This window comes from Psammomys obesus, unplaced genomic scaffold, assembly GCF_907164565.1.
Source record: "Psammomys obesus unplaced genomic scaffold, mPsaObe1.curated_primary_1811, whole genome shotgun sequence".
Classification (NCBI taxonomy): Eukaryota; Metazoa; Chordata; class Mammalia; order Rodentia; family Muridae; genus Psammomys; species Psammomys obesus.
In genome coordinates this window covers 3,303,821-3,328,113 of record NW_026591918.1, presented here as the reverse complement: position 1 = coordinate 3,328,113, position 24,293 = coordinate 3,303,821, and the positions used below count along the sequence as shown (strand labels likewise).

The 24,293-nt window shown below is 53.0% G+C and overlaps 1 protein-coding gene across 5 annotated transcripts in view; it reads right to left on the bottom strand.

Annotated features, from left to right (window-relative positions):
* The window catches only part of Zmiz1 (zinc finger MIZ-type containing 1), a 201,262-nt gene that overhangs the window by 146,312 nt on the left and 30,657 nt on the right, over positions 1-24,293 (bottom strand). For all 5 annotated transcript variants that reach the window (XM_055612239.1, XM_055612236.1, XM_055612235.1 and 2 more), the window contains exon 2: positions 10,836-10,954. The gene's annotated coding sequence lies outside the window, so the exon portion shown is untranslated. The remainder of the gene's footprint in view (positions 1-10,835; positions 10,955-24,293) is intronic.

Below are 24,293 nucleotides of genomic sequence, written 5' to 3'. Positions count from 1 at the left end.
AAGGCCATTAGAGGCAGCTGGTCTGGCTCAGCAGAGCAAGCCCTGAGCAGAGGGAGGCTAACCTGATTACAGGAGCTGTCAGTCTGCAGGAAGGGAGGTGGCTGGGGTGGCCGGCCACTAAGAATGTGCAAGGAAGGGTGCACACTGGGCCAGCCTGGGGCCCTCAGTGAGGGGCGGTCTCAAGAAGCCTGGCAAGCACGGGACAGACAAGCCCAAGCCCCCACCCCCACTCCAACTGAGGTGCTGGCTACAACCAGGAAGAGCAAGCAGCTCCCTCCTCAGGGCCACAAGCTCTTGTCTCTAAAACAAAGAATGAGCTAGCGCGGGGGAGGGGCAGCAAACTGACCTCACTCCATCCCTGGGAGTTTCGTGCTGCCATTATCAGCATTTGGAGTAACTGAGGCCAGGCAGGCGCTCTGAGGTTGGCCACGCTCCCTCGTCTCCCACCAGCCCACCTCACAGGTTCCTCAGCGGGCTGCTGCAGACAGCCAAGCCTAAACCCTGCTCGGGGCCTGGGCTCAAGCAGACAGAAGCTCAGGGTGGGTAAGAGGAAGGCTGGCAGTGAGGGCAGCCTCTCTGTCACTGTGATGCTCACAGAAATGTGACTGGGAACCCGACTGGTTCTCAGAGTTCACTCTGCCTCCCTCATGGCAGGCAAGAGAGCCCTCTACCCTGGGAACAGTAGTCCCTGCCCACAGGAACTCAGAGAAGCAGGCAAGGCAGGGTTCTGAGAGCCAAAGCCCTGGGTGGCAGCTAAACAGTGTCTTTGAACACTGTGGGTTCCGACAGATTTCCCAAAGGAAAGCCCTTCCAACTTCTCCGGCATGGGCAGCTCTGGACCCTCCCTTACCTCCCCTCCCAGAAGTGGCTCAAATGGCTTTTACTGGCAAACTCAGCAGGTCTAAGGAACAGGTGCCAACTCCTAAGAAGGAAGGTGCTTAGGATTTTTACAAGTTAGGATCACACCTGGGGTCCTCTCTGCTCTGTAAGTCCTGCCTGGGGCCAAAAGCAATAAAAATCTTCACTCCGTGTCACTGGAGCAGTAGCAGGACATTCCTTCCACCCAGGGAGGGACTTGGGGTCTTCTTCAGCCCATGACCTCAGTCTCAAATGCAGGCAGCAGCTGAGGGCAGGGTGGGGCGAGGCCGGGCGGTGTCCCTAGGAAGCTTGGGGCACATGCAGGGCTGTCTAAGTGCCTCTCCAAAGAAGCACCGGGCGCCATTCATCAGCTGGTTTTCAGGGCTGTAAGAAATCAATGGCATCTGCACTGCAAACTCATCATTAGGACGGGAAAACTCTGCAATGGAATTGATTTGTTTAAATATAATAACACAATTTAACAGAGGATGATGGGGGTGGGGCAGGACCTCAGCAAAGAAAACACAGCCAGCCACACAGCTCAAAGAAGGCCTGAACCACAGAGGAGTCCGCTGCAAATCACCTCCCATGGTGCCTGCTGAGCTCCCCAGAATCTAGGGGGGTGCTGTCCCTGGCTCCAGGTGGCCCGGATATGTCCTCAGCAGCCTGTGGGTAGACCCAGGGTCCTGGCTGGTCACAGCCATGTTGTTCTTGAAGATGATTTTGCTTGAACATGGGTTCGTTCGACCAACACACTGTTATCAGCCCCAACCCCTGGGGATAAAAATATGTGAACCCTAAGGAGTAGTCAGATTAGAAGATGCTCAGTGGAGATGGGGTGACAAAGTGGCAACACAGACCAGCAAACACTGGCTGGGATTCTTGGCGTTTCAGGAGCCTAGGACAGAACAAAGGCAGGGGTGGGCAAAAGGGAAAGTCACAGCAAAGAGTGAGTAAGGCAGTTTTGGAAGATGGCTGACAGTTTGAGAATAAAGTACTTCCCTGTTCTGACCAAAAAAAAAAAAAAAAAAAAAAAAAAAAAAAGACAAGCAAAGCACTGTGCCTATCATCCTTATAATGTCCCAGGACCCTGTACACTCTTATTATGTCCCTTCATTCAATTCCAGTAGTCTGTGATGAAGACACTATTGTTACCCACACATCATAAATTATACTACTGAGGCTTATCTGGGCTACCCGAAGTCACATAGCCATGGAGCTGGGAGCACATGCCTATACTTACCACATGAGCCTGCTCCTCCCCACCCTTGGACGGATGCTCAACCCTCTCTAAAACTGAACATCCATGTGATCACACAGGCAGCTCAGCTCCAGCATCCGGAAGCTAGGCCTGAGCCACACTGGGTAATTGGGGGCAACAGTTCTAGGTAGTGTCTGAGAAGGGGGTGGTGAAACAGTAAAAGCTTTGTTGTTCTGGTCTAGAAAGCACTGAGTCCACAGTAAAGCTGGGAATGGACTAGGCACAAAACCAGGCCCACACAAAACCACCTACCACTGAAGGCGGAGGCTCAGAAGTCTCAGGTGGGCTAAGAGGCCCAAACAGCTCACAGAGCTCTCAGAGCCAGGGAGATGGCCTTGATGGCATCTTGTAATTTGGACTTTTCCCCAGTGGCAATGGAAAGCTGGGAAGAAAGAGAGGGTCGGAGAGGGTGACATAGAGGCAGCAACATGGCTGCTGGCAGGAGCAAGATAGTGAGAGGAACACAGACCGGAGATGATTAAAGGGCACAGGGATGAGGGAGAGCGGTGTGTTAATGATGTCACAGGCTTCTTCATGGGAGGTCCAGCTTTAGCATGCAATACAGTCTATATATCAGTAAGAATTGACCCAGAACCCCAAGAAGCACCGGCTCCTCATCCAGAAAGTGCTGGCCCCGGGGAGGGGCAACATAGGCCAGCAGCTGTCTCCAGCTCTGCTCTGTCCCTCTGCTGACACTTCTCCTTTGTCAATGACGTTCTCCATCACTGCACCAGAAAGGCCCAGCTAGGGCTGTGGGTGGGGCTCCTTCTTCCCTCCCTCCTAAGTTCCAGGGCTAGAGAGATGGATGAGTCCACAGGTAAGCTCTTACCGTGCATAGGATCTGAGTCCTATGCAGCGTGAGAGTAAGTACTTCAGAACTACTGCAAAGAGAGAGGCAGCAGTGTGTATCTGTGATGCCAGTGCCCTGACAGCAAGATGGAAGACAAAGACATGAGAATGCCCAGAAGCTCAAAAGCCACCCAGTCCTGTGTGCGCAAGAACAAACGAGAGAAGCTCTCTCAGACAAGGGGGAAGGAAGGCAACCTCCACATGGGACCATGGCTCTTGAGTACCTTGATCACATATCACAAACATGATAACAATAAAATAAGAGGTTCCAGAAATCTTCAGAAGGATGGGAGGAGAGCTGCCGAGGCCCTCTGTGCTAATGGGGGAACTGAGGTCTGATAAATAGCAGACAATAATCTATCAGCCAGCTACTGGGGCATCCCAGGCAAAGACCTGACTCATGTTCTAGAACCCTCCTGAGAAGGTTGCAGAAGAGCAGTTGGAGGGGAACACAGTGGTAGGTCTGGAAACATGGGCAGGGGTGACCGGCACCCAGCAGGGAGCAGTCTATAAGGCATGGGAGGGGCCAAGTCCAGACAGACCCAGCAAGTAAGTCCCCAAGCTGAGGGAGATCCAAGCAGTCTATGGAGGAGAGGCGCTCTAACCAGCCAGAGTTGGCTGTGTCACCCAGAAGAGAAACGAATCTCCAGGATTTGGAACATGTCACTAAACTAACACTGGGGTAGTGCTAGGCATCCTCAGCTGTTTGTCACTCTGGCTGGATTGAGCCTTGATTCTGGTTTTCAGCTCCACCCCCTTTCAACCGTGGGTGGCCTCTCTGTGCCTCAGTTTCCTCATCTGGAATGCAGGATATAATAGGACCTGGTGTGGGGAGGTTTGAAGACTGAATTCGGCATCCCATGTGCTGTGCTCAGCAGCTGACACCAGTCACTCAACACAGCAGGTGGCCACTTGTCATGACCACCAACTGTGCCACTAGCCTCGCTAGCAGAAGGCCAGCCGAGACGGACACGTTCGGCATGCACGAGGACTGGATGCACTTTTCTGCGAATTCATGTGCTGATGACTGAGCCCTCACATTACTTGGGGTCGGTTAGATCATTATACTGTTTCAGTTGAGGAAACCGAGGCACCCTGTTGTAGACCATGTGCCAGGCACAAGCCCAAACCTGGAAAACCACTTCTGTTTCTACTGGGTTGTGTCCAAAGCCAGCCAGCCACTGGATGAAGGCCAGTGTCCACATACTTCTGGTCATGCTGACCCAGGACACGAAAGAGACAAACACTGGCTAGGCAGGCATGGCAGGCCATGCTGGAAGTGTACAGGGAATGGGCAAGAGGCCCTGACCTGAAGGACGTCAAGTTGCCAATCCTTAGCCTGTTCTGGAAAGTTCCTTTCCTGTTCCTGCAAATCATTCTCATTTATTAAGTTCCCAGAGTAGCTGTATGAGAAAAGCCCCAAGAGGGACTCAGAGTCTCAACCAGCCTTTTCTATACGTCCTTGTCATACTCAATGGTCACGTGATGCTGTCCATTTAAAAAATGGAGATACACACAGGCTCTCAACGTCCATGCCAAAGCCTGGCTCCTCTTTATTGCTGAAATGTCAAAGATGGACAAACAGTACTGGGATTAAGGCCTCACTGTGTCTGGGTCCAGCACAGAGCAATGACAACTGAGCACCAGATCACTGGGGACCAGAGCATGCCCCCTGCTGGAGTCCAGGAATGGACCACTGTAGACAGGGAGTGCCCACAGGGAGGAAAGGAAAGGGAGGTGTCAGGCCTCTGCCTGACAGCTGGAGGACATAGAGGCCTGGTAGAGATTCCTCCTCAGACTGCAAGGTGGGGCCAAGGCAGGAAAAAGGTCACTGAGGTGGGGAGCAAGAGAAGGCTGGGCAGGGGCTGTGGGAAGCCAGCCCTAACTATTTTTAGTATCTTGATGCAAGAGGGAGAGGCCCTTCTCCCTACCAGGTAAATGTCAGCACCACCAGCACTTGTGGCCAATTAGAGCAGATGAAGTCCAGGAAGGAAGAAAGAGAGGCCTTGCCTCGTCTGGGCCTTCAGCAGCACTAGCCTGTGGCTTTCCTAATGTACAGGCAACATTTGCTTGGTCCCCAGAGGAGCATGGCCAGGGCCCCTGACCCTCAGCTTAATTTTGAATTGGCTGTATGTCCTTGGCCAAACATCCTGTCTTCTTTGACTCTAGTTTTCCCCATTGGAATCAGGCTTATACCCAGCTGGCATGATGAGAATGACATGAAACAAGGGTCACAGAGAGGCTTTGGGTTCAGGGACTTTTGCCCCCAGTTGCTGTAGGCAGCTGTGCACACAGCTAGGGTACAGGAGAGTCATGCAATCCCAGGACTTGGAGTCCCTGAGGCCTGTGGCTGTAGTTACTGACAGGAAAGAAGTGAGAACAAACGCTTGACACGCATTGTGGAGTGACGGGGAGGAGCCCGCATGGCCCTAGCACCGCCACTGATTAGAGAGTGGCGGCGGCCATATTGACCTCCCCACGCACTGCACTCGCACCAGAGTGTGCCCGCCTACCACAACCTTGGGGGACCACCTCTTCCTGCCGCCAGCTTCTCCCAGAAGGCAGGGAAGGTAGGATGCCCACATCAGGCCATTCTCCCAAGCCCACAGGTAGAATTACAGTAAGGCCAGTCCCTGCCCTCCCTGAATGGTCAAGGCTGGGAATCTCTTAGAGTCTTTAGCTGGCCTTCATTAGCCAGGGATAAGCCCTGAGTCCAACTGCAATTTCCTCGGCCAGTTGTTCCCCCCTTCTCGAGGACCCAGACAGTTCTGTCACTCCCTCAGCAAAACCCCAAGCACAGCTTGTGCTGACCAAAGGCAGATGTTCCTACCAAAGCCTGGAGGTGGCTCCTTGGTGCCTGAAGCCCAGGGAAAATCCAAGGGAAACTGAGGCACGGAAATGGAATATTAGGGAGTTAGAAGAAAGTTACAAACTCCATTCTTCTGGCATCTGCACCTCCAAGGCCATCTACTCACCCTTTTCCTTTATCACCCCCTCAGCCCTCTACACAGTCCTTGGAGCAGCCTGGCTGCCCAGCTTTTCCTGTGGCTTGGATGCTGGCGGTCCAGCTCAGGATCGGCTGAAGGCCCTTACCCTAGGTAACAGGAACACCATACCATAGCCTCGCAGAATGCAGGGTAGATGAGCACTTGGCATCCCTCTGTGAACGGAGCTGATGAGGACTTGGGTGAGCTCTGATCTCCAGTCCACTTTCTGTCCTTGTTCATGGCATCTTGACCCAAGTAAATGGGTCAGGGTGGAGGAGGTGTCACTATTGGGATGACCATGACAGAAGGCAGTGATGTGTTTTCACAGAGCTGGGCTCCTCGGCCCCTTCAGGGTGAGTCTCCACAGACAACTGAACATCCCTGGTTCCACTCTGCAGCCATAGCTTCTCAGTTGACTTTGCTTTTTAGTAAACACAGGGCTCTGGTCACTACTGCTGGTCCCCATTGTCAGCGTCACCACCGTCCATACAGGCAGAGTAGTTCAGGAAGGCAGTGTGCGTGGGTGTAAGGATGAAGTGCCATGCTGTGTGACTGGGTATATCTCTACCTCTCGGCCTCAGGTCTCCATCTGCCAAGGGGAACTTGGCCAGGTGGCTTCTGAAGCATACTCCTTCCCTGGGAGAGAGTGTGACATTTTGATGATTTAAGACAGCACGCAGCCAGCTTAGGATCCTTTGCTACAGTATGTGGAAGCTTTGGACCCAGAGACAAAAGGCATAGGCAGAGTTGTCCTTCACTATAAGAGTGGCCTGGGTATGGGCCTCATAGACAAGAGCAAGGTGAACTCCAGTCAAACCTCAGTGGGAGGAAGAATTCCCTGTATCTCTATGGGCCCTCGTTCCTGCATAGATAGTTAAGTGGTAAAGCCAGAGAGAAACCCAAGCTTGCCCACGTTGGGAAGGATGCCATCTACCCAAGTCATAGCCTCTTGTGTCTGCCATAATGAAGCTGTGTGTCCTTAGGCTAATTTCTGGGCTTCTGCAATCCCAACGTGTCCATCAGGAACATCCACCCCAACCTCCTGAGCTGAGTTCGGGCCCCTGAGGAGTGAGGGACCAACAGATTTGCAGATGATGGCAGAGGGTGGCACTTGGCTCTCCCTTGGACTATCCTCTTCTTGCCATTGGGTAGGTGGGCTTTTCCCTCCCAGAAAAGCTACTGGGGGCTTCAAGACCTAGTGGGGCCAAGTGTTCAGCTACAGCAGTAAGCCAGCCCCATTCCTGTTCCTCCAGCCTGGGAACCGAGGCTCTGGCTCTTATCTCCAGTATGGAGGCTGAGGCTGGACCTCAGTTCCCAGAAAGCAGCTCTTGCTCCCATTACAGAAGGAAGATGGGCTCTGGAGCCCTCAGGAGCTTCAGAAGCACCTGCTTCCAGCTGTGGCTGAGTAGATAGATCTTCCTGGCTGGTTGTAAGGCTCTCAGGAAACACAGACACCCCAAGCAGATCTGTGAAGAACACTGCATTGCTTCCTGCCATCCTCAAGGAATGCTCCTTGGCTACTTCCTTGGTCTTCATCCTCCCTGACTGGACAGTTCGGTACCTGTGCATCACAGTTCTGTGACTGCTACTTTAGACTCATGCTCATCCTCACCACCATTCCCTTTTAGCATGAGGGCTCAACATGGGTACCAGTGACTGTGACAGCCAGTCCGACAGCAGGGAGAACATATGGTTTCAGAGGAAACTAGGCTTGATCCCAGCTCCAGCAATGGCTGTGTGACTCTAGGGAGATTTCCTAGTCTCTCTGTGTTGTGAGCTTCCTCATCTGCACAACAGGACAAATTCAGCTTTCACTGCATTGTTGTTGCTTTTCGGAACTTCACCTTCTGTTCGTATAGGCTAAGGAACAGCATCAGAGAAGGGCCGGGACTTATCCTAGGTCACATAGCAGGTCTGGTGGAAAGGCAGCCACACCCTGTTGACCCCACAGGGTCAGGAATGAGCAGCGGGCTGTAGGCTATATCCAGCTCCAGGCTGAGTAGTGGTGGGGGTGGGGCAGGACAGGCTGCAGAGGCTGCTGGTGGAGGGGTGGCCTGGAGGCCACAAATTCCGGGCAGGGGCTGGGGCATGCATTCTCAGCTGGACTGAAGACTGACAGGCATGCCACAGGCGGCCCTGGAAGTCCAGTTCTGCATGACCTCAGGCTGGGCCCAGCCAGCCTCCTGCGTGCTGGCTTTGGCACCCAAGGCCTTTTCAGGCAGCCCACACTGTGCTCAACCCAAGAAGTGCACAGACTACAGGTGATTGCCAGGACGGAGGCATGACATCATACCCTGGAGCCTGGGGGCTGGTGGGGCAGGAGTGTGGCTCTTGTCATGTGGCTGCCCACGGAACGCAGGGAATCACCTCCTCAGGCACCCGGATCTCCCCAACCCCTTCCCACTATGTCTTCTCAGTGGCTCCACTGGCAAGCCTCCCTCTAGGAACTGCCCCTGTGTGGGTCCACAGAGCTAGGGTCAACCATGTCACACACCCCAACCTGCTACCCACCCCCCACCCCCAGGCCCTGCTAGAGGCATAGTGACCAGTGGACAACTCCCTCACCTGCAGATGGGGCTCAAAGAGGCATTGACACTAGAATGAGGAAATTCAAAAAAATGGAGAAATAGAGCCAGAGAGACCCCAAAGCCTAAGCCCTGAGTCCACATTGTTAACCATGTGATATTCAGTGCATCCATGCGGTGTGCCTTTTATACATTCCAGTCACAGAAGGACACCCTCTCCTCTACATCTGCCCTTTCCAGCTGTGATGGTTAGAAGCAACTCTCCTCTGTCCAGTTAGTGGCTTGCTCAAGCTTTGTGTGGGCTGAGGTGTATCCCTTCCGAATATGCAGGCCTGATGGCTGCTTTTACTCTGGTGGGCCAAACCTCCAGGACCTGCCAGGTCATCTTCAGCAGCCTAGAAGCCAGGGCCTCTCTAGTACCAGGCGTTGAAGTTAAAAAGAGGAAAAAGTCAGTCTCTAGGGCAGACTCAGGTAGGGCCCTCTACGGCCATCACCCATCTCATGGCCTGGCTGGATCCCACCACAGCCCAAAAGCTTGGAGAGGGTTTAGGTCTCACAGCCTCTATTTTGACACCCAGCCAATAGAAATAATGCCTTTTAGGAGAGCTAATGAGCTGTGTGAGCACTTTGCCCACTTCAGAGAACCACAAGAAATGGCACCTGGTTGAAGCACTGGGGTACAGAAGGCTGCATGCATCCAAGCCACAAGAACAAGTTGACAGAAACAGGCAGGGGGATGGGGTGGGGGAAGTCCAGCCTGGAGGCTCTGCAAGCTGAAAGCTCTGGACTTCACTGGAGCTTGGATGCTGCTGCTGCATCTTCCCTTCTCTCTGTCCCTTGTCACACATGCTGCCTGGTCTGGTGCACTTGGAAAACAAAACAAACAAACAAACAAACAAACAAAAAAAACAAAACCCAAGCTGCCAGTTTTAGGGGGAATGGGATTGGGGAGCCCGGACTCTAGGGCAGGCTGGAACAGCATAACCAAAAGAGTTCCTACAACCTCTAATGCAGCCCATGTCCAGCTGCTTGAGAGAAGATGGACTCTGACAACACAGAGCCCCCTGCTGTGGGAGTGGATGAGGCTCAGAGGCCAGGCGGCTTCATGCAGGGTCAGGAGGCCTGTTATGACTTTAAGCGGTGGGCACCTGCTTGCTTGCTTCCATGCCACTCCACTTCTGTGCAGGCCTGACTTCGTGGGCCACCCTTTGGCACATTGGTCCTCAAGCTTTAAAGGATCTCACTGTGCCATCACCATCTTGAAGTCCTTGATAATTTGTGAACAACAGGTTTTGATTTTTATTTTTCACTGGGCCCTGCCAATGATTACGGCTGCTCTTGGTTCTGACAGATTCTCACAGGCCCTCGGGTGTAGGCCCAAATAGCTGTGAGTTAACTTTGCTTCCCTAGGACTCTCTCTATAGGAGCTGTGTCCCTCTGCTTAGTTTTCCTGTTTCCCCTCTAAATAAACATAGTAACTTTCTCTCCTTCTCCAGGCCAACTCAACGACCCAGGGTTCAAGTCTAGGCTTTCTGCCTACTATAGATGCCATTCTTATTCCAGGGAGCAATCACAGCAGAAAGGGCGGCTTGGGTTCAGTGTGGTTAATCAATACCAATTCTGGCCCTGTCATTTCCTGTCTGTGTAGCCTATCCTCTCTAGGCCTCACTTACCCCATCCAATGTGAAATGGCCAATTCCTAGAGGGAACCGGATCAGAGAACGCCAGATCATAGAAACCAGCAGCCACTGTCACTTTGCGGAAGCCTTCTCCTTTTGCACTGAGTTGCCTCTTCTGAGGACACTCAGCCCCACCATCAAAAAGGTGCCACAGAATGGGGGACCAGGACAGGACTCAAGGGTGCACAGATCTGAACTTGAAGCCATGTTTTCCCAGGTGTGGTCTTGGGCAAGTTACTTCCTGCCCAAGGCTCAGTTTCCTCATCTGTACAATGGTGATGGTGTCAGCCGCTTTCTCAAGGGCAGTTTTGGAGGGGAAATGCTTGGCATCGTACCAGCACACAGTCAAGTGCCCACAGGAGCAGAGGACATTACTATTACTATGCCTACTGTTATGATCTCCATGAACCAGATTAGAAGGCAAATCCTTTAGCAGGAGGGAGAGAGCTACTAAGCCTACACAGGGCACCGACAAAAAGAATAAAAGCATGTGTCCAACACCCAGGCTAGACCCATGCCCTCTCCTTTCTGGCTTGGGAGCCCAGGAACAAAATAGAAACCGGGAAACGAGCCATTTCCCCACCCAGCTCAAGTCATATTGTCTATTTCAGGTGGCTACCTGCCCACCGCTCCGCGGAAGATTCTCAGGACCAATACAGCTGGCCCATCGACTCACCTGCCAAGGCTTCTGCCAGTGGATCGCCACTCAAGGCTGTTGCGATGCTGGGGAAGGAGGCTGTGGTGAAGAAGGTGGTGAGTAGGTTCTATGGTGTCTGAAAAGAGTGGTCACAGGTCCTGCAAGAGAACGCAGAGTGGACAGTGAGCTCTGGGTTCAGGCCTGCAGGCAAGTCCTGAGACCCCTAGCTGAACCCTAGGTCCAGCCTGCCTAGGTCCCTCAAACCACCCAGGAAAAAGGCAGCCACAAGCCCAAGGGGAGCTCTATGGAAACTGGGGGCTGTAGTTCCTCTTAGCAAAGGCACAGGGTCCTCAAATTCATACTTGAGATCCTAAAATCAATCTCAGTGCTGCTATAGCCTGCAGATAGATAGCATACCACCACTACACCCCCTCAGCAGGCCTCCTGGCCTCCAGCTGGGTCTCTTTATCTTTCCAAGTCCAAGTGGCCTAGGAGCTCATGCTAGGGCCTTCTGGGAGGCTCTCTCTGACCACCCGCCTCTGTTCTCTGCAGGTTTGCTGCGTATTGACCAAGTCTCTCCCAGATTTCCAAGGCCTTAGTGTACCTTTTCTGACATTGTTATCAAGGGCCACTGGGACCATTTGGTGTTGGATGGAGAAGAGGTGGGAGGAGGTGAGCAAAGAGGACAGCAATCCTGGTACAGTGAGGGTGAACCTGTGGGTCAGGTCCCATGAACCTTCAGTTAGAAGGCCTCCAGAGCATCCTCAAAGGTTTCCTACTCTCTGGCTCCAGAACATGGTAGAGATGTGTGTGTGTTCAGAGGGCTAAATGTTGAGGATCAGCTATGGAAGATGGGAAGCCCGTAGGGCTAGAAAAAAAGTGCCAGAGGAGAGAAAGCTTTCTCAGGACAAACTGCCCAGCCTCCCAGACAGACATCTTCCAGCCTGGAGGCCTGAGGTGGGCTCAGAGAGGGCAGTGCAGCTTGGACCCTCTTGTAGCATCTCCACAGCTGTCAATGAGTAAAGATGCCAGCAAGCTCATCTACAGGCCTTTCTTAAATTCTCTTCTGGACCCAAAACACTGCGGTTGGAGCACACTAGTATCTCCATTTTAGAGGAGGGTGAGGAAACAGCAGTATGGTGGGCTAGCCTGTGGCCCAGCAATTCTGCAGCGATTCTCACATTGGCCCAGTGTGGTTCATCAGTGCCAGGCTCAAGAGCCCCAGAGTGAGCACTTTCCACATAAACACAGGCAGAGAACGGGCAAATCAGTGCATCACGTGTGCTCCCTCAAAGTATCGAGAGGGTGTGACCCCTAACTCTACCAGCAACGCACCGAAATCCCACCAACAGAGTACTGATCTGAAAGCCAGACGTGGGAGCAAACACACTTGGAGACCTCTTTGACCAAGGTAAAGAAGAAAAAGGGGACTTGAGGCTGTATCACAGGCATGCTGGCTCTTCACCTGCAATCCTGTGCAAGCCTTCAAGCTTGCTTTGAGAAAACAAGATTCAGTGAAACTGGCATTTCACTGGTGTGAAGAGCCCAGCTACAGGAGGTCTACCTTCTGACCTTGACTCTCTGAAAGCTGTAGGACCTCAGAAGAAAGCATTCCACTTTGCCAGAGGGAGAAGCATCCCACAGCCAGCAGCCCAGTCCACTGCTCTGCCTCAGGGTACTGGAGGAGTCACTTGGCCTAAGGGACTCCCAGACTAGTAGGAGGGGCCTCTGGCAGAGCGTGCCTTCTTCCCCCGTCCAGGCCGCTCCTTTTAAAGTGGAAGAGCTAACTAAGAGCATTCTACACAAGTCATAATCCTTTGCATGTCAGGAGTGGTGTCTGAGAGGAATACACAGCCCTTTAGGGAGTATGGAATGTTGTGTTTCATGGTGGTGCAGTGGCTACACAAGCATGTTCACTTTGAGACAATTTATCCAGCTGCACAAGTAGGGTAGGACTTTTCTAAGCAGTTGTAACACTTGAATAGCAGATGAAAACAGTCCTGAGGCCCCAGCCTGAATGACAGGTCTAGCCCTTCCCTGGAGAGTCCTGCTGACCCACCTTGCTGCTCTCCACAGCTGCCTCACTCTGCACCCGGATGCCCTGCCCCTTCCCAACATGCCAAGTGATGCCCCCTCCAGGAAGCCTTTCTGGACCTCCCTCCCAACCTTTTCTAGGCCCACATGTGCTGACACAGTTCTGGGTGGGAGGTGACAGAGCCTATCTCAGGCAGGGATGAGTCTTTTTCTTCTGACTCCAAAGGCTCTTCAAGCAGAGGCCCATTGGGCTTATGTGGTATACTCTACTTCCTCTTCCCCCAGGGCAGAGACCCCACAGTGATTCTGTGGTAACACAGTTCATAGGCCAGCATGAGACAAGACAACATTCCTTCACTGTCATCTTCATCCCAGTAAAGACTGAAGGTGAGGCTGAACTTGGGGGTGCAAAGAGGTTTCCACGGTGAGGAGGTTTAAGGGCTTCTCTTACTGTAGATGACATCACAAATGCATGCCATTTTCCCATAATTATCTATTAAACTAAAACCAAAGAGCCTCGACAGGCAAAGGAAGAAGTGTGGAACCACACCAGGACTTTGACTTCTCTTCGATCCTTCAGGGTAGCCCTTCAGTCCCAGCCTGCACAGCAGCCTTCCCACCTTTTGGGGGTAACAGGGTCTCAGCTGAGCCCCAACTTTAGGGCCTAGGCACATACAACTAACCCTCTGTGGACCTCTTGCATTCATCTTCCCAGTTCCAGCTTTGTCCTAAATATATGTATGACCACTAACACCTTAGCTCCCACCCACTTGAAAGGCAAGCTAATTCAGCCATCTCTGATAGCTCTGCTTTCCCTCTTCAGTGGAAGGCATGAGCCCCAATAGATCAAGGTGACTATAAGTCTCGAGTCACTTTCTGTCTCCACTGTGCCAGCAACTATTCCTGCTCTGCAGCTACCTTGTCTACACAGCCCACAACACCTACTCCCTGCCTCGGACAATCTTTGCTAGGAAAGGAAGCCCCTACTGAGCAGAGTCATAGGTGAGCCCACGGAAGGCCAGGCTGGGTGAGGGAAGGACACCAGGTACCCCGAAGGAGGTCTATCCTGTAGGAGAGAAGACAGCTATACAAGACCAGCTGGAAAGGCATCTGTTTGTATATGTAGGGGTAGGTGGGGTGAGTACACCATTCCTAAAGGTGTGCAAGCAGAGGGTGGGCCCTGTGAGGTCACAGGGAGATCAGCAGCAAGCTGGACTTGGATTTCTCAAACTTCCCTGAGGACCAAATCACTCAGATGATTGCTGAGCCCACAGCGTCCTGTCCTCTCCCCGGAGAGAATGTGGGTCTGGAAGACAGCCCAGAAATTTAAATTGTTAACAAGACCTCCCAGATGATCGGCATCTAGAAAGATGGGGGCCACTGGTAGGTGACCTTCCAGGCCCTTCTGGGTCCAGGGACTATCAACTTTGAATATCCCTCTCCACCTCCGCAAGCCTCTCTGGAGGATACCAGCCCTCCAGGGCAGTGGCCTGAACACATCGTTCATTAACAATGATTCGAAAGTTTCAGGAAGCAGGAGGGGTAAGTTTGGGGGATTCATCCTATGGTGGTGGTACCAGCTCAGCTCCTTCCCAGGCCCTAAGCCTCCAGAGCCACAAGCTTAGCATGGGGCAGGATTGGGGGAGCAACAGCTGTTCGGCTGCTGCTCAGTGAGGCTCCAGAAAAGCAATTATCTTGCTCTTAGCAGAAAGGCATTGGCCCTTTTACACAGCTCCCCACCACACACACACACACACACACACACACACACACACATACACACACACACACAGACACACACACACAGCCAGACCAAGATGCCGTGGTGGTCCTCATTACCACCCCCTCTAGACTCCAGATTTCTGACTCCCTCCACCTCGCTCCTCTGAGCACACTTCCAACACTTAAATCATTTAGCCCGCTAAACCGGAGACGGCAAAATGGGTGCTATTTCTTAAAAACATACAGAGAGCGTATTAAATTATTGATAGCCATTAAACAGGAGGAAAATATTAAACAGCTCTCAGCCCTTATCAATCATTCATGCAGTTTCCACTGGGGTGTTTTCTGGAGTGATCACTCGGGCAGCCCCGGGAGCTAGCTCCTGCCAGCAAGGAAGACAGTGGCTGGAGAGAGGCCAGCAGCAGGCTGGCCCCAGCCCCAGCAGTCACCTTGGGTAGGGGGATGTGGGGACAAGGAAGTGAGGCTTTGCAATTGCAGATGTGCAACCCTCCACTCTTCCCCACATCATTAACAAAGGGAGACTCCAGCACCGCCTTCAGCAGCCTCTTAATTAAATCCAGCCTGCTTTTATTGGGCACCTACTATATATCAGGCCTGCAGGATGCACAAACAAACAAGCCTCAAGGCCCTCAGGGGCTAATGAACGGTGGTGGGGAAGCCATTGAAAGAAAGTGTGACTAGAGGCCCATGGGGAGGTGATGCAGAGAAGAGGGGAGAGCCGTGGCTGGATGAGGCTGTCACTGAAGTAACTCCTGGGGAAATTCTTAGATGGGAATGGAAAATTGCCCTGAGGATAAGTGGGGAATAGCATGAAGGGGATAGACCAGGTAAGGGCTGACCTGCTTGAGTGACAGCTGCTGGCTAGGGAGCAGAAGGTATAAGAGAGTGAGTATCACCCTCAGTATACACAGGCAGGTTTGCCCCAGCTGCTCGGGCCAGCATCCCCACCACAATGGTATGGCAGATCCATTTCCTGGCTCTGATTCAGGACACCTAAGCCAGTGTGACGCAGGCCTGAGGCTGTAGGTCCAAGGCCCTGCTGCCTTCAGCCACAGACAGGCTTGGCAATACTACCCTTGGGAGACAGGCTCCCCACTGCTGCCTAACCATGCCAAGGCCCCAGACACCAAGGCTGTGGGAGCCAGCAGACACCTGACACTGCCCCACCTCACAGTGAAGGGACCAGGCACAGCCAGAGGCCATGTGAGGATCCCAGGCCCAGCTGGGCTGCTCAGCCTAAGCCTGCCCAGCCTCGCTCGAGATGCCCAGCACACATTGGTCTTCCTGAGTGTTTTTCAGGGCTGTTGCTTGCAGCAGAGGCCCTGCCAAGAGTGGATCACACCCTTGTCAGAGCAAGCTGCCGTCTCAGGGAGATGTTTTATGGAGAGTAGATGTTTGCGATCACACCAGGGACTGTCAAGACATCACCAGGAGAATTTCAGTCTGCAAAGCAGGGGAGCGGAAAAGGGTCTCTTTCTCGGATGCTTGGACCTTCATGCAGGAAGAGTGGCCTGGGATTCAGGGAATATTCTTCAGGGTGCAGGATCCTATGGAGTTAGAGATATGGGTACGTACAAGCTAATGCAGAGGTAGGACCCTGAATCCAGACACCGCTATGCCATCAACTTTGCCTTCCTGGGCTCGACCTGTACACATTATGACAGATACACATTTAGACTGGGGAAAGCCACATGGTTCCCATGAGATGGGGGTGACCTCCAGGGTAGCTTTCTGCAGCCTGCCAGGAACATGGAATTCCTGAGGTTGATTCCAACCAACACTGCTTTGTTCACTCTAAGACTCACAGTGACATCATGCTTAGGCCCCTCCCTCACTTGTGTTCTTGCCAATGTCTCAAGGCTCCTGTCTATCCCTATCACCACTCACCTGTGCTGTTACATATGCCCTCTTCTCTCTAATCCAGCTTTCATACAGGTGCAGGGCCCTGGGCAGAACGTGGGAGCAGGCTATCTAGAAAGTCTTGCTGACCAGCAAAATCAAGACTCAAATGGGCAAATGACCCCATAATCCAAAACAAACACAGCTGGTCCTAGCTCTGACTTCCTGTTGCTAGCCCTTGCCACTCTCACACTCCCTCGTTCTCTCTCTGCTGTGTTCACAGGAGTCTCTGTACCCCAGTCATACCACACTTGCTCAGCCCTCCTGGACCGTCATGCCCCCTGGGCCTTTGCATATGACAGTGCGTTCTTTACCCAGCCGAGTCCTGCTCTCTCCAGCTGTGACTGCTGCACACTTTACACATTACCCCGAGACTGGATGCTGGTCACATCTGTTCTGAGCTAAATGCAGACAGGGTTCCTTTCATCAGTCCCTGGCACACAGGGTCACAGTGCGCTTCTAAGTTTGTGACACTTAATACCGCCCACCCCAGTTCCCAGCCCACCACCCAGAACCGGTTCTTCCTAACGGAGAACCTGCACAGTCCTCATGGCGAGTTTAAAAGCTAGTCTCCAGAGAGTGGGTGAAATGCTCTCAGTAAAAGTGATGAGACTGTATTCTTGGAGTTCCCGAGCCAAAGGAAGGGGCAGGCTTGGGAATTTCCAGGCAAATGCCAACAGAAATTGGCCACAAATGAATCATTAACTTTCAAGTTGAGAGCTCAAGTGCTTGTGCCAAGGTCTTTGACTCTGGCCTATGTGGGCCACTTGGCTTGGCTTGGCTCTGGCCTGAGGGCACCCCCGCCCCCGCCCCTACTGGCCATCTGCTTTACCCCATGGCCTCTGTTCAGCAAGAGGCAAGACCATCTGAGCCAGTGCAGCACCGATGTCAAATAGGAGAGGGTTTGCCTTTCACAGAGAACCATTCCAAACCTTTGTCCTTACACCCACACCCTTCTATCGTACTGCCCTCTCCAACTAGCCTAATCCTTCCAGTCCTTCAAGGTCTGCATGCATTCTAGCCTGTCTTCTATCTCAGTGCCAAGTGCCTGCAGCCCTGCCTATGTCTCTTTGAGGTCTACCTGAATTGCCCTGGGTGCCTAGCATTTCTACTAGGAACTTTGTCTACTTCTCTGCACTCTAGCAGCTGCCAGGAAGCTGGCACCACCAGGGACTCACTGGTAACAGGGCTCTGTTTGAATCCCACAGCTCTAAGCCCAGGGCTGCCAGCTTGCTGGGTTGGTTTAAAGCCTCAGCTCTCACCGGGCTGAGAAGGGAGGTGATCTGCTCCCAACCTCCTCAGGCTTCTTTTCAGGGCCTATGTCCAACTGCCCTGTGGACCAAAGGTAGCAGGTAAAGGTGACCTCAGGTCTCAAGTAGGGAAGCTATGTGGTGCCAAATGTCAGTTCCCTTGTAACCAGCAAAGACCAGAAACAACAGCCTCATTCTCAGTGTGCCACCCTGCAAAGAACTGGATGCCACATAGCTGATTCTAGCAGACAGTTAGTCTAGAAGCATAGACAGACTCTTACAAATAGGCATCATACCCTGGTGCAATGCCATTCAGCATGCACTCTTCACCTTTCCAGATTCAGGGCCACCCGAATAGCAGCAACACATCACTAAAGAGAGTGATAGGTGCGTCTGCCTTAGGGGTTCACTATATGTGACTGTGTATCACCCTATCCTCGCTCCACTTCATGGAGAAAAAAGATAGAGGGAGAGAGAGAGAGAGAGAGAGAGAGAGAGAGAGAGAGAGAGACTGCTGCTGCAGCATGAAAGGCAGACTCCAGGTTCCACAGAGACTTGTATGGAGTTAAAGAGGAAGTCACTGTCTGAGATCCAGATCAGAGTCGCTGTTTGAGAATATCGGTCCAGGCCTCCATCAGTCACCAGTGCCCCATCGACTCCTCATCGCTGTCCATGCTCAGAGCTTTGACACACACTGTGGGCATCATCACACCCATCCTTCCACCTTCTTCTCAGAGCCCTTTGTCCACCTGGTCCTCAAAATGACCCTGTGAAGTTGGGCCTGCTGGTTCAGGGCTGCAACCCTAGTACTCAGGAGGCCGAGGCAGCGATTTCAAGGCTGAGATCAGTCTGGGCAAGTTATTAAGAGTCTGCTTCAAGAAAGAGTGCTTGTTTTGCATGGTGAGGCCCTGTGTTCCATCCCTAGCACCGAAGATAGAACCAAGTCACAAGTACCTCTTGGCAGCTGGCGAGAGTCATTTTTCCCACATGTGACTGGGAAGGAGCCTGACTTACCTAGCTAGCTGGCAACCTTTCTGTGAACCTAACTCCAAAATGTCTGCCCTTAAAGCCATTAGCAAACAGGAAAAAACGGGATGGAGAGGTAAAAGGATTTGCCCTCAGCCACGTGGTCCTGACAGAAGCTAGGTTGGTGCCCTCATCCGCCTGCTTTGGGAATGAGCTTCTGTGACACAATGCTTTTCCTATGGCCTGGCTCACAGTTGATAGACGCAGTAGGGGAGAAACAGACTGCTTGGGGATCTGGGGGTGGTGATGAGGAGTGGGGACAAGAAAGATGGATAAAGAGCTCCAGGGAAAAGTGAGGCTAGCTCCCTACTGCATGCAGGGTTCCTGGCATGGCCATTCTTACCTAACGATGAGGGCAGAAGGCTTTATCCACGAACCTATGATCAGGCCAGATGCCTGGAACACACTGCACATTTCGTGTGTGTGTGTGTGTGTGTGTGTGTGTGTACACGCACATGCATGAATACACATCCTCCTTGTACATCCCATGTCTGAGTACACATGGACTGGTCAGGGTGAATAGCACAAGGCAAGCCAGCGGCTGGATGCACATGTGTGTACATAAACGTGTCAAACGCAGGCGTGTACACAGGTTGATAAGCAGACGTTTGTCCCACAGGGCCACCACCGCTCTGAGGGCTGACAGGTACATCTGTATGGCACAGCATGTTCACTAGTGCTTGAATCAAGAGCAAGGATGTGGGCAGCTTCTGGTGCCCACAGCCCACGGTCTCAGACATGGGCCGGGACATGGGGGTATACACTCATGCACAGTAGTTCTGGAGGCGGCCAGGACAGGGAGACAGGCAGCGAGAGCAGGTGGCCGGCAGCCATCCACAGGAGCGGGTGAGGAGCCCTTACTGCTGCTGTGCTGGGTGGATGGCACTGCTCACAACAGCCCCATAAATCAGAAAGCCACTTGCCGCAGCTGTTTAAATCACCGTTGCTGGACTTGGCACTCAGGATGAAGGGCCAGCAGCTGGGGCAGAGAAGAGGGAGGATGCTGGCATTCGGCATCCCCCACTCCAGGACGGCCTCCCCACCTGCAGCCGAGCTAGACCCTCTTACTCTGCTAACTGCTAGGCCCTCCTTGCTCTAACCTCTTCACCTCCATGTTCAGCCAAGCCTTGGAGTGCATTCACAGCTTGGGCACTGGCCTCCAGTCCTAGCATTGACAGTGTCTACTAGTGACTAGTATCCTATGGGCACATGAGACTGGGGGAGGGGAGACAGACAGTCCATTCCTCACCAGGAGCACTGTGGGTTGTCACCAGACCAGGCATTTAAGCAGGGACCCACAGTCAATTCCACCCAGGGGGAGTCCCCTCCCTTGGCTCACATCACTTCCCGTTAGTAAAGTGAGGATGGGCAGCCTCCGGGGCTGCTCAAGCTGAGGATCTGCTGCTGGGGAAAAGATCTCGTGGATGCTGATTAATTATGACTATTAATAATACAGCCATCTGTAGCTCGTGGTAGAGCACATATGATTAAAACCGGGCCCGGTGCCCCGGCAGCAGAATGAATAGGTCTCTGAATGGGCCGCTGGTGTCACCGCCAGCCTGAGAGTGGATGCGTGGTGATGGAGCACCGTTTCTGCCGCTCAGACGCATGAGGAGAGCAGAGACAGCCAGGCAGGCAGACAGTCAGGCAGACAGAAAGACGACAGTGAAGACCTGTTCATCAGACAGTGAACACCAGACAGTCCCCGAGGCCTCAGGGAAGGACTCTCTGTGTCTGCCCCCAGGGAAAAGCTTGCTAGCTCCAGCTCTTCTCAGCTTTGCCCTGCTCCCTAGAGCTCTGAGCTTCATCCAGACTCCTCCGATGCTGTGGGTGCTAGGCCGGGTCAGCACTGTGACGAGATGCCGGCTACATCATTTCACGACTGTCTGGTGTCTTCCTCTCTGGCCTCCACCCCACCCTGCTCCAAGCTGCCTCCTTACACAGTCCTTCTGACGCACCTCCCTCCCCACAGTGGGACAGTGGGTCCAGCCACTATTCCTCTGTCCTGTGGGCTCGGGCTTTTGGCCTTGCTGTGAACACGAATGCATTCTAGGTGCTCCTGTGGCTGCCCAGTGGCCAGAGCACAGGCTACTCCTGCTGAGTGCCCTGCCACTCTGCACGGTAGGGACATGGATTGTACTGGGGCCTCCAGACCCGACCACATTGCTCTCATACACACCATGGAGACTTCCACCACAGCCCATGTGCTGATGGTAACACATCTGACCGATCAAGAAACTGAGGAAAAGGAAGTGGGCAGAATGCACACTTGGCCACTTGGCTGCAGAGGTCTCTCTTTCCAGATCACTGAGTCTTGAAGGGAATGAGCCAGTCAAGGTCAAACATCATTTGTGGAGACTAGGCCACCATCTTTCAAGCCATCAGCGTGAGAAGATGGTGAAGTGGTCCAGAGATGAGTGGCCATGGGTTCAGGCCAGGTTTCTGTATTCACCTTTTGTGTGACCTCAAGCAAGTCCCTTGCCAGCCCTAGGCCTCATTTCTTCAGCAGTTAAATGGATTGAATGGGGCCTGACCTCCTACTGCAGGCATGAAGGCAATGGTGGAGTCAAAGGCTATGGAAATGACAAAACGGCAACTGGGTTCCCCAGACCACAGTTCAAATGCTGGTGGGGCCACTAAAAAACGAAACACACACACACACACACACACACACAAAACACCACTATTCAGGCATCTGAAACCAGGGGTGCCCTGGAAAATCTGGGGCACATGGAGGTGAGGAGCTTCATGAACATGAAGACTGAATGGCCTCTCTCGCAGTGCTCCCCGTGGCCGCACCTCTGTAGATTTCCTGACTGTGGTGATCCTTGTAGACTCTGGCTGACATACTTCCTGGTCACCCAGGTGTGTCCAGCCCTGGGCTGGCCCCAAGAGCTACCCCCAGGGGTAACTGCTGAGTCCTAACAGGCACTTTTCAGTCTATCACTTGCTAATCCTGGTGTTCAGCTCTAGAGGTGCAATGGGATCCAGCTACAAGATCCTGGGTGACTAACGATAGCACCATATCCCCAAGCTTCTTTCCCACACCTATGGCAGGCATTACTAATCAATCCCTGGGCTCTCTTACAGAGCTCCAATGTGGCCTTAGAATCATCATTCTACATGGCACCGTAGGCTATCATTCCTAGATGGGGTATAACACCAAGTGTTTGACATCCCTGTTGGAGCAACCATCACACCCCATCCACTGGGATAAATCACGGCCAATGTAGCTGAGGCCTGCTCTTGGTTCTGGGCTGGGAAACACCAGCTATGAGGTGCAAGCTTGGGACCTCGGTTTGAGAGCTTCGGGGGAAACACACTGTCCGTGTGAAGGTAGGAGATGGTTTTGCTGCCAGGATCCTTCCAGACTCTTGGCCCAAACTCTGTAGGAACACAGCAGCCTCCCTCTACCTGGGCCCTGGGTGTGGGATTTCTCCATGTGTTGGGGGACAGGGGGTGCAGTGATAGGGAACCAGAATCTATCCTTTCCAGTACCTCTCCCTAGCCATAGCTTCAAGGCAGAACTCCATGAGCCCTCACAGGAAGGGCAACCTAAACTGCATCCTAACTGTAACAACTGGGATGAGCTCATTGCTACTGCTCCCACCCTCCTAACGGATGTTCTCAGAAGGTACTACTTGAAGTCACTACCATAATACAAAATTAGCTTTAGCCACCATGAATACAATAGTTAAAACGAGAGCAGACTCAAGAACGGTGGTGCTCCACCACAGGCTGGATCCCCTAGCAGCCAAGCTCCATCAGACAGGGACAAGAGCAAGTGTTTTGGCCACCAGAAGCTATTCTTAATACGGGCTGAGAGGCAGAGTGGTCTGGGGCCAGGCAGGACTCCTTAGGCCCAATGAACACTGCAACGAACACAACACAGCCATCTCTGCGGACCTTTCAGGGGTGTGAGCTCATCTTGACAAGGTGCACCAGATCTGAGGGGTGGCCACTATCAGCATTCTGTTGACAAACGCGGATGCTCAGAGACATGGACTCACTGAGTCGAGTGCGTGGCAGTGCGTGGCTGGGCTGGATTACGGAAGCCTTCTGAGTCAGACAAGGCCCCTCCTCTCTGCTGCACTCCATGTCTGTGCTGCACAGACTCTTAGGCGGAGTGGAGTCATCCTGACCCATGGCTGTGCTAACAGCTTTTACACCTGAGGTCAACAACTATGATTTAAGAGGCAGTTTGTCTTACTTTTCAGGAATCAGCTTCTGAACAGGCACTAACGCATCAGCCGGGAAGTTTGTCTTTCAGAAAATATTTATAGCATTTCAAGACAGTTTGGTGACAAGTGGGGGCAACATCTGCTGTCGTCCTCGCTTTCTACCACAGCACAGGCCCGGAGCGGCAAACACACGCTTCGCATGAGATGCGCACAGACACACACAGTCCTCAAAGCTGTCACGAGGCTCAGTGAGGTTCACGGCCTCCTTGTTAGGTCTGAAAGGAGTCCCAGGCCTGGGATTACGGCTCTTAGAGGAACCCCAACAGTAAAGGAGCCCGCCTGCCGAATTTAGATCACAGTTGCAGGGTAGGATTGGGGAAAGGCAGATGGAGTTGGGCTAACCAGGCACTTGCTGATGGCTTCCGGAAGTTTGTTTGACCTCCGTAATGCTCGTGGCTACAGCAAGGTGACAGCAAGGAATCAATGTCCATGAGGCAGAAGCTCATGTCACAGCCCTCCCTGCTCCATCCCATACTATCCTTGGGCTCTGCCAGGTCTAGCCTACTGGCCCTGACTAACTCAAAACATGACCTTTCCAGTCCCAAAGCCCTGAGGATCTTCCACTGCATTTTGGAGACTCAGGTAGAAACTCCAAGGTGCAGGAAGAGGAGGGACTTGTCCAGGACGCTGGCTAGCACCCAGTCCAGGCAAGCTGAGTCTGCTGTGAAAAGCCCCACATCTCTGTGAGCACAGCAGAGGCAGCTGCTGCGTCATAATCAGAAGATCCCCGTGGAGGACAGGGAGCAGCAGTGACGCCCAGGGCCCAGGGCCCAGGGCCAGGAGAAAGTGAACAGTGTCCCACGTCCAAGGCACACGCCTGCTGGGCATGCCAGGTCTACTCTTCTTGGTGGGGCTTCTAACCGTCTGCACCCAGGCCGCAGACCCCACCCACTGCTCACAGCACCACCCAGCCAGGTGGCCTACCAACCAAGCTGCAGAGAGCCGTGGTTCCATATGCCGGAGACAAAGGCCAGGTCAGCCTTGCCCACACTGCCCCAGGGAGGCTGGCAGAGCGCCCCAGGCAGTGGAGACTGCTAGCATACGGTTTGATCCATAAAGCCACTCTCTGCTTGGATGTCAACAGACATGGCAAACAGTGCCTCCACCGTGACATCGTCCTTTCACTGACTGCTTTCCTTTACCCAGTTTCCCCTCCTTCCTCCACAGTTCCTTCTAGATCAACTGACCATCCACCCCACAGAGGCGCAGGCCTAAGACCCCTAGGGAGGACCCCAAAGCCAAGCAATCATTCTTGACTCTGAGGCTGCCCTCAGCAAAAGTACTTACCACGTGGTAGGCCCTTG